This window comes from Teleopsis dalmanni, chromosome 1 (genome assembly GCF_002237135.1).
Source record: "Teleopsis dalmanni isolate 2A chromosome 1, ASM223713v2, whole genome shotgun sequence".
NCBI classification, from domain to species: Eukaryota; Metazoa; Arthropoda; class Insecta; order Diptera; family Diopsidae; genus Teleopsis; species Teleopsis dalmanni.
Genome location: NC_051846.1, coordinates 36,952,024 through 36,963,665, shown reverse-complemented (window position 1 = coordinate 36,963,665; position 11,642 = coordinate 36,952,024).

Genomic DNA, 11,642 nt, shown 5'->3' with positions numbered 1-11,642 from the left:
TTTTTTTTTTTTTTTTTATTTATTTTATTTTTAATTGTATCTTTCTGATAAGAAATTGACAATTATGTAATCAAATCTTAAAAACTAAACATAATGCAATTAGCAGGTGCAAAAAAGGAGTTTAAACTTTATAATAAAATGAAATGGATTATTATTATCAAAATTTATATCAACATTTTTAGTAAAATTACGTTAAGGTGGTACGAAGCTTTTTCGCTTAAGTCTAGATATTGTGGTATCAGAAAGCAGCTGTTGCGCCATTGGATTACTATGCTGGTGAAGTTTCACTTTATATTTTTGGCCGCATGTTGTAATGACGTCTGCAATAGTTGGGATTCCAAGATCTTTGTGGATATGTGCATTTTTGAGATACCAAGGAGCACCTGTTATTTGTCTAAGTAATTTGTTTTGAACTCTCTGTATTTTTTCGATATTAGAAGCACATGTTGCACTCCAGAGTTCTATACCATAGGACCAGATAGGTTTTAAGATTGAATTGTATACCAGGACTTTATTTTCCAGAGTTAGCTTAGAGTTTTTATTAATAAGCCAATGGAGCTGCTGTGATTTTAATTTAATTTGAGATTTTTTGCTTTCAATGTGCTTAGTCCAAGTCAGCCTTCTATCAAGATGGATGCCAAGATATTTTACATCATGTGACTGAGGTATAATGATGTTATTCAATTTAACAGGGGGTACGTTTCTTTTCGCAGAGTAAATGTGACATGCACACTTTTCGTTTCGTTTACTTTTATGCGCCATTTTGCTAGCCACTTCTCCAATAGACTTAAGTGAGTCGAGAGACTTTGGGACGCCCTTATGTGGTCACTGTTAGAACTAAGAATTGCAGTGTCGTCCGCGAAAGTATCAAGTGTGTGATTTGAGAGTAGTGGGAGATCAGCTGTATAGATTATGTACAGAAACGGCCCCAATACGCTTCCTTGAGGAACACCGGCCATTATGTCGATTTCTCTTGAAATAAAGGTATTGTATTTCAATCTAAATTTTCTAGAAGATATATATGAATACAATAGCTTATGCATATTTTCAGGAAGATAACGTTTTATTTTATACATAAGACCTTCGTGCCAAACCTTATCAAAAGCTTGGGCTACGTCCAAGAAAACAGCGGAACAGTATTGTTTGTGTTGAAAGGCAGTATGTATTTCTTTAGCAATTCTGTGAACTTGCTCAATAGTGCCATGTCCTGTTCGAAATCCAAATTGATGGTTTGGGATCACATTGTTTTGAGTTATTATTGGCATAATATATGACAGGAGGCAAAAGACTAATTGGTCTATATGATGATGCCAAAGTTAGGTCCTTTCCTGCTTTTGGAATCATTTTTATTTCTGAAACTTTCCATTGCTTCGGGTAGTAGCCAAAAGCGAGGATGCTGTTAAATATCACCGTTAGAAAAGTTATTGCTGAATCAGGCAATTGTTGTATCATTTTACCCGTAATTTTGTCGTATCCAGGTGCCTTTTTGGGATTTGCAAATGTTCGAATAGTCTCCTTGACGTTATCCAAACACAACGTAAGGGGAGTTTCAACAATAGAAGGAGATTCGATGTTAGGTTGGAAATCTGATAATTGTGGGTTTGGCTGAAAGACACCCTTTAGGTGTTCTGCTAAAATACAACCTTTTTCTTCGTCATTGCGAGCCCAAGAACCATCCGGTTTTCTAAGCGGTGGGTCATTTTGTATTGGCGTTTTAAATTTCTTCGTTGCCTTCCACAGAGAATAGTTGTTTTCTTTAAGTGGACCAAGAGACTCGAGATATTCTTGTAAAGAGCGGTTTTTGTCATCAGATAGTGCTTTTTTAAGATCTTTTGAAGCTTTATTTAATCTTTGTTTTGAGGTGGGTGATCGAAGTCTTTGCCATTCACGCCTGGCTTGTCGTTTTCGAGAAATAAGATAATCAATGTGTGATTGAAATACTATATTTGACTGGACTGATCTTTTTGGTTGAGAGGCTTTAATTACAGCATTATTTAATGTCTTGGTAAAGTGATCAACTGCTTTATCAATTTCTTTAGGTGAACTACAATTTGAATTGTAACTTATTTCCTCATTAATAATATTTATATATTTCCTCCAGTTTATTAGAGTTTTCTTATTCTGCTCATTTGAATTAGTATTAAATTTTGTCAGAGTTAAAATAACCGGAGAATGGTCAGAGGACAAGTCATAAGATGATTTAACAGCAATATCTTCACGTTTCATACCATTAATGACTGCGAAATCGATTAAGTCTGGTATTTTTCGATTGTCTGATGGCCAGTATGTTGGGTGGCCTGAGGACACAACATCAAGGCTGTTGCCAAGTGCTGCATACAGTTGACGACCTCTTGGAGTTATTAGTCTAGAACCCCAAAAGGTGTGTTTAGCATTGAAATCCCCAGCAACTAGAAAGTTAGGACCGAGATCAGTAAAAAATTTCCGGAATTGATCAGAAGTAATAGCAAATTTGGGCGGGCAATAGATTGCTGAGACGACAGTTTTAGTTAGACCAGAAATTACACAAATTGATGTAGCTTGTAGGTATTTAAAACAATGCTTTTGAATTTCATAATGTTGTATTGTGTTTCTAACAAGTACTCCAGAACCACCACATGCTTTACCATCTGGATGTTTAGTGTCATAAAACTTATATCCAGAAACTCGAAAACAGTTTTTGAAGGTTAAATGTGTTTCAGATATAAGCAGTATATCGATATTGTTACTCACCAGAAATCTAGTTACTTCCAGTACATGTTGGCTTAAGCCGTTTGCATTCCAATGGCATATTGTGATTGCATTCATTTGGGTTTTACCAACTCAGCAATCAAACTTTGGTTTTGTATCATGCTTTGCATCAAGCTATTCATCATATTTTGCATGAAGTCCATGAAGTGTTCAATTTTTTGGGTAAAACTTGCGAGCATTGCTTCAAAGCCTGGAACAACAGTGGAGCTATTGGTAAGAAGTGGAATTTGTTTAATGGCATTTGCGTACGTCATTTGCTGCATTGGTGGAGCCGGTGGTTGCAATGTAGGACCAGTGTTCTGTGGAAGGGGCGGGAAATGAGATGTTGTGAAGTTTGGCAGATTAAGCTGTGGGGTGCGCTGTCTTTGGGCAACGTTTAATTTTAGTCTTAGAGCAGTGAAAACTGGACATCCTCTGTAGTTTGCTGTGTGGCTATCACCGCAGTTTGAGCATTTTCTAACTGCTGGGTTTTCTTTGCTTTCAGGACATTTATCTGAGCTATGGATTTTGGCACAAATAACACAAACTTTAGCAAGTTTACAGTATGACTTGGTGTGTCCATATTCCTGGCAGTTGAAGCACTGTACTGGAAAATTACGCTTGTGTGGTTCCTCTATAGTAATTTTTCTGTTTAAAAGAAAGCGAAGCAAATAAATAGGATGGACTTCGCCACTTTTCAACTTGTTTGTGTCTGGATACAGCTCAACTTTGTACATTGGTTGCGGTTTACGGTCTCTATTTAAGATATTAAATATACTTTTTGCTGCGAAGTTTTTTTCTTTAAGTGCATCGTGAATTTCTTTAATATCAACTCCTGCCTCTATGCCTTTTATGACCACTATTAGTCCTTTACTACTTTTTAATTGATACGTATAAAATTGTTTCGATTTTATCTCTAATTCAGCAATTACTTTACGAAACTGATCTTCACTTGAAACTTGTACCTTGGTTTCATTAATCATGCCCTTTTTAATAGGTACAACAAAGAAATTTTTTTTACCTATTAAATTTGAAAGTGAATTAACTAAATCACTAGAGTTTTTTTCTCTTACATAGATAGGCGGTGGTTTAACAATTTTATCTTTGATCTCTTCTATGTTTTCGCTTTCATCACTCAGTGCTTTGAATCTGTTGTTATAATTATTGTTGTTAACTTTTTGAATTTTGTCACGATTGTTTGCGTTTTTTTGTGGGCTAAGTTTTCGCTTAACTATTTCAGTATATCGTTCAATTCCTGTTTGTACTTTGATTGGTTTATTTGGAAGTCCGACATTTTTCCCGGAGTTAGGCGTTTTACATTGAACACTCCAGGGTTGAGGTGATAGAGATGGTACAGAAGTCAATGAATGTGGACACAATTTCGATTTTTGTTCCTGTTGTTGCTGACTTTGTAAAGTTTGCTTTTGTGTTTTATGTTGCTGCTCTTGCTGTTGTTGTATTTCTTGCTCTTGATTAAGTTGTTGTAGGCCTCCACCTTTCGGTGGAGTACGATCAACCGGCATTATAATCAATCAAAACGTTTAAAAAAAAAAATAAAAAAAAAAATAAAAAAATAAAAAAAATCTGTATATTTAATTAAAAAGTATTTTTTTTTTTTTTTATTCTGTCAATATAATTTATACAATTACACTTTGCAGTAATATTTTGTGTAATTGATTTGAACTTCTTTTTGATTTATATATAAGAATTTATTAACTTTATTTATTTAGCATAAGTTAACAAGTTAACTACTCAATTTACACAATTACACGATATTGTGAGATGCAATTTGTACAATTTTTTTTTCTATTTCGAACACTTTTCTTGTTTTTTATTTTAAGCTTTAGAGCTTTATCTGCTGTCTCTATCAGCTGTTTTTAAAAGTGTGTGAATTTAATGCAAATAAATATATTCAAAAAACAAAACAAATTTGCAAATAAATTCACTTTTTTGCATATCAACAATATAAATATATTAATAATTTAATTTTTGACGTTAAGTCTGGCACTAATATTTTTATAAATTTTGTAAGGAGTCACTATCTCGATTTATTGCGATAAAAATTTTAAATTATTTTGCACGTTTTGCACATGAAAAATATCAAAAATACGCAGTGATATTATTTTGCGCGCGCACTACAATTTAACTTCAATACTTAGCTGTCAAGAGCATTTAACGTTCTATTCCATTCGAACACTTTTGAAACGATTTCTGGGCATAAGGTAAAATAGATTTTTCAATAAAATTTTTGTAAAATATTTGTACCTGACACGATAGTCAATACGTCAACACCTAATTCATTTCACCAGTAAGGAACCCAAGTATAAACGCGGAACAGGCAACTTCCATTTGAAATACTTTAACTTTGATTAAAAATGTGGAAAGCACAAATGCAATGCGATCGGCAAGTACATACCAAATGCATTAACTGGTAAGTACAAAAGTAAAAAGAGTGAAAAAAGAGTGAAAAAAAAACAAAAAAAAATATTACAAAAAATAAATAAATGTATAAATAAATAAAAATGAGAAATGTAAGGAATTATAATATTGTAAAATAAAGTTAAAGGCAGAAGAAAAAAAAAATTTTTATTTTCAAAATGAAATCATCCGATGGCAACATATTTAAGGAACTGTCATGCCAGTCGGAAGTAGCAACAGCCAACAGTGAATAATAAAGTCGCGGTCAAAATGAAAATAAATAAAAAATAAAAATTGCGTGCAATTCACTTCGCTTGGATAATTTTAAGGCAACAATGGTATAAAAAATGCACTTTCTTGTGGTTACTGCAATAAAATATTACAAAATGTAACCAGGAAAAAAAAACAAAAAAGTGAAACAAAAAAACAACACAAAAAAGACTGTAAAAATAATTTCATATAAAATTTTGCAAAAATGTAGTGGAAAAATAAACCAAAAACACTGGAGGCAACCCTAAGTGGATAAAGTTAAAAAAGTTGCTGCATTTTAACGACTTTGATCAAGGACATGAATATTAAGTGCGGCAACAATACAATTATAGAATCCTTAACGAGGGAAAAAATTGCATACCATTTCTATTGAATTGGATCATTCTTTTTTCATTTTATTGCAGTAAAATTTTTTATTTATTCTAGCAGATATTGCAGTTACTTAATGATATATATATGTATAACTTTATCTGCATATATATTTTAGGAATTAAATTCATTTGTATGATTAATAAATTTAAAAATAAAAATACTCCCACTTTTAGAATAAAGAAGAACTGCCTAAAGTAAATCATGTTTTTACTGTAGTTAAAACCTTATATGTTAATGAAATTATGATTTGATCGTTTACATTAGCATAAGCTGATTTATGCATGTTAAATACCTTGTTTGTCTATTATATTACATAAATATTTGAAACTTTTGTTTTTGTGTGAAATATTTTTTATGCATTCGACATATTTCGCCTTAAATAAGTTGATTTATTTATAACGAACTCATTTGAATGACAGCTTCTTTTATGGTAAATTATCCTCAATAGCGGACTTATACCATATTGTCGTTTACATTGACATTAATTACTTATTACAAGAGCGTTTATGCGTCGAAGTTTATTGAAAGGCCTAAAAGAGCTTTTTTGAAAAACTTAACTCAATAAAATATCACATATGTTTTAAGTCATAAATCTATTACATATTCAATTAATAAAAACAAAGATTTAATTAAATACTAACTTTCTCACTGCTTTTGCTTACAGCTCAGCTGTTGTTTGTTTACATTTTACATATAAATCGTATGACACCTATGTTAAATTTTCGCCAAAAATCTTAATGAATATCACATTTTTTATATTCCGCTTTGTCTTTCGCAAAGCAATATTACTGCCGCGTGTCGCTCCCATTGTGTTTTCATCATTAAATTTACTGTACAATCGTCAAACAACGAGAATTTCTCTTATTTCTATACAACAAACATTTTGCATAAATATTTTTATAAATAAATTAATTAGTTCTTATGTTTTAAAGTTTATTTGTCAACGTATTTTGGCTTATATTATCATACTAATTACTTACCCATTCCGTTCGATTCGAAATAATGATTAGAAAAGCCGACAAGTAAAAAAGTAAAAAAAGTTGTAGAGAATCTATTAACCCTTGCTGAGTTCATTAAAAAAAAATAAAACTTCGAATTTTTATATTACATTAACCTTTTGTATAGAAGTAGTCAAACAAAAGTTTAGATTTCTAAATAGTTTTATCTAGGGATCGGGGTGGTTTTCACGCGCATATACCTGACAAAGCAATTAAAATTAATCCTCTTATAATATAAATAAAAAGTAAGAAAAATACACATTTAATTTTTTTTCAAAATATTAATTATGAGCTTATTTAATTATAAAAGGAGCAAAAGACTTTACAATAAAATATTTTACATTAAAATTTTTTTTATACATTATAGCCCCGTAAACATATGGTTTTGTTATTGAATATTGATTGCAAATGGATTTCACACATTATAAAAATGACTTTCTAACCTTACTTCTGAAACAAATTCCATCAATCAGTATTACTAATGACAAAATAATCGTAGGAACAGCTGATATACTTTTGGTACAACTACTATATAATATTCCTTAATTTCCTCTACTGTTCTAAAAAGAAGTTATGTTCACATTATGCATGTGGTATGTATCTGGTTTGCATCTGGTAAAATGTGTAAAGAAATTTATTTAATGACCATTTGTCTCAAAGAGTGTGCCTTGTTGACGATGTAAGATATAAATTGAGTCACTTAAATTAAAAACTAAATATGAGCAAATCATCGTTATTTTTATATAACAATGCATACATAATATTAAATATCATTATTATTATTATTATAAAACAATATTTTAACTTTTAACAATTATTTAATTTTTATACTTCTTAATTAATCCTTTAATTAATAAATGATGAGATAATTTACTAAATTAAAATTTAAGTTAATGTGCTTGAAATAAGCATATATTTTGAAAATATATGATAGAAGTAAAATTTTCTATTAATTTTGCTAAAAATCATTCATATAAATAAATATACCTTTAACCCAATTATAAATAATAAAAAATTTATTATAATAAAATTTTTTATCCTTGTAAGAAAAAATTCGATGTCTACTTAATCATAAAAATTAATATTAAGAATCGAATATAATTGTGTACTGGGTGTCTTGAATGCTTGATCCACCTAAATTATTCTCAATTGTGCGCTGGGTTATTGCTTCATGATCATTTGTTTTCAGAATCAGAACAAAGCAAACATTTGCTTATAACGGTAGTAATGAGTCATTCTTTTTATTTAACAACATTAAGCGGAGCCGATGTTGCGTAAATTTGTGCAGTGAATTTAGTTTTTAATTTATTAAAAATATTCTTATATAATTATAAAAATTATGAGTGCATTTTAATTTAACAAAGTTTTGTTAATTATAATAAATCATTAAAAAGATATTTTACTTAATTTTAAATTAAACTAATAAAGCAGTTAAGTCTTATACCATATGTCTTGTATTGAAATGAATATGCGAATTATGTTCTATAAATTTGATTTTTATTACTTTTATAAGTTGTTGTGTGATAATGAGTGAAAAGCAATAATAAAACAAATATTAAAATACCTACGTATGTACATATAAAACAGAATAATTATGTGCATGTATGTAAACATTTTTTGGTTTGGTCCTACTGTTTTTTTTTCCTAATGTTTCGAGCAGCGCAGCAGCAGGTGCAGCGACGACAGGCAATAATGAATATTTTATTTTCAACACAGCAGCGTTGCAGCAGAAGCTACGTTGACCATCTTAATGAATATATGACTATTATTTTCAACACATTTTAAAGCAGCGCAGCAGCAGAAATTTCGATGCTCTCTCTAAACACATGCATTTGGTGAAGTTAAGGTAAGATTTATAATTATATCAATTAAATGCTGCAATTTGTATAAATTTTTAAAAACATTTCAATTTTTTCATAATATTAGTAAATAATTATTTTGTTCAAGCTTTATAGGCAGCTTTGAATATAAATTTGATACTCGTATGCATAATACTATATGCATTGCGCATTTATTTGTTCTGAATATTTTTTCAACATAGTGTGGTGAAAAGTAAAAGAATTGATACACATGTGTACGTAAATGAAATGTCATTTTCGACAATCTAGATTTGCTACCTAACTGTCATTTCTGCTCGAATTTTTGGTACAATCAAATATATTTAGAGTAATCTCAATATTATTAGATTTATTATTATTTTGTGGTTTTATTAATTTTTAGTTTCTTTTGTTATACAGTCAAATTTCCATAAATATGTTAAAAAATCAGTTTTAGCGATTTTTAATATAATTTATTGTTCTTCAATGGATTTTTATTACAAAACCGACTAATTAGTCCATTTTGTTAAGAAATGTCACTTAATGAAATGAGTATATATCCCACTTCAATAAGAAAGGCCACTTAACAATATTTATATATTAAAAAGACTTATAAAACCGATTTCATTATTGTTGCATCACTGTCTTTAACTAGAATTTACTATATCAAATATATTCTAAGGTTTATAAAATATTCTTTCTAAGAATCATCTGAGTGTTAGAAAACTTTTCTGCTTAGTTATTGTATATTGTATATTATTAAAGTGTCGTTTTGATAGTCATATATGCAATATTATGAATTAATCAATTTAAAAAAATATTTCAAAAATAAATCGATATAATTTCTCTACATTATCTCTTAAACCTATTATTTTTACAAATAATTTTAAGCAGGATTGTATAATAATACCACTTAGCCATTTCCTCTAGTATTCATATACTTAAATCTATGCAATAGTAAATTAACACCCAAAATGATTACTTTAAGATATTGCTTTATGACTTCATAAGAAGCCAAATAAATTACAGAAAGCAAAAAAAAAAAAAATAAAAATAAAAATTAAAAATAATGTAGTATACTAAAAAGTTAAAACGGAAATCATCACGTGCGATTATTTTCATGTGCAAATTACCCTTTTAAGTATCTTGGCCTTTGCCAGTAACAACAACATCGCTCACTTGGCAACAACTTAAGCCAAACAATAAGTTTATATATTGGTAGCAATTTACAAAATTGTTCCAAAAAAATTGTTGGTATTGTTGGTGATGTTGCTGGTTGACTTGTGGTGCAGTTGCTTATTTTACATGAAGACTGCAAGTTCAGTCTTTCGTTGTAAATTTGTTTCTCCTCCATAGACGAGAAATAATCTCAATCTAAAATGTGCAAATATGCAGTCAACCACAGGTTATAAAGTTTTGACATAACCACACGTTTCAGAGAACAAAATACAAACCCAAATAACACCGAAACACAAAAACTAAAGCAAAAGAAACAATTCCGGTACACAATAGACGTTCACCCAGTGCATTATTTTTCGTCATTGCATCATTATCCTTGTAAATTACAATGAGTGAAAGCAATAAAGTACAGTGGATAAAAATTATCAAAAAAGAAAATAAGATTGTCTTAAAATATTTAAATTTTACTTAATATGTTGTAGCTTTTCACTTAACTATAATGGTGAAATCTATGTCTCTGGAATCATTTTTTTGAGTCATTACCTAGTTCTTTTTAATCATCACATATCAAGAGGGTTTCATTGACTTTTACTAAAAATGGAATATGAAAGTTAAGTAGATTAAAAAAATCTTTTTTTTCTTTTCCAAATTCTGATTTATTTAACATTTTTTATAATAAATTATTCTTCTTCTGCAATATTCATTCAAGGTGGTTTCTAGCCTAAAAGCTTATCTCCCAAATGATCAGTGACCGGATAAAAAAGCCAAGACTATTTGCGTTTTCTCTTGTGAGGCTGGGTAAATACTTTGGTTTTTTGATATTTTAGTATCGATCATATTAGCTTAGATGTTGAAACAGAGTCTTCATATGCCCAATACTTGTTTTTAAATAACGAAGAGCTACAGCATAAGTGAGAGGTATTTCGATATCACTTCTGTCTGATTTCAGGAGACATTGATCCCAACTGGCCAATTCATCAGTTCTACAGTTTTCTTCAATGTTATTGCGCTCCGAAAATCATAGTAGGAGTACCTTGAAAACGTTGCATATTTCATTTAAGGCTTCTAGGCAATCCTCTACAATTTTTGTTCTTAGTACCTGCAACCAAGTTTATATATTTCATGGTCACTAGATTGTTGACCGCTGTGGTTTTGGTTCCTGCATATCTAACCAGATTAAGGAGTGTACTGAGGTGCCACCGAAACTTGTTAACTAATTTGACATTACTTACGTGTTATAAAGATATGACTGAAAGTACATTATAGTAATTTCTGATATGCTATCCATGTAGTATATTATATTGTACAATTGTATATTGTATATTTTTATTATGTTAAGAACACTATGCACCACTTCGTTCGGCAGCTATCGGCCGTAGGCCATGATTTGCTAAGCCATGAACTAGCCAAACAAATTGCAGCAGCCAATCAAAACCTGTCGTCGTCGTCGTCGTCGTCAATATGTGTTATTATCTTTACCAACGCAAATTTAGTATTTGACTTATTTTAAGTGTTTACTTTTAGTATTTGACTTATTTTAAGTGTTTACTTTATTGACTTATTAATTAAAATAAATTATTTATGATAAGAAATGTATTAAAGTTTTCGAATATAAAGTGGTAAAAATGAATTTATTTATTAAATGTCGTTTGAGTCTGAAGACGATAATACATCAGTTTGTAGTTATACTTACTCACCAGTTCATATAATAAATTATGTCGAAGAAAATGAGGGAACCGATGATATTGGACGATGGCAGCCCAAATCAAAGCGAGAACGTGGAAGAGATTACGTGTAGACAACCTTTTCTGGATTCAGAAATTCTTCCGAATACTCAGGCAGTGAAAGTAACTATAGCCAA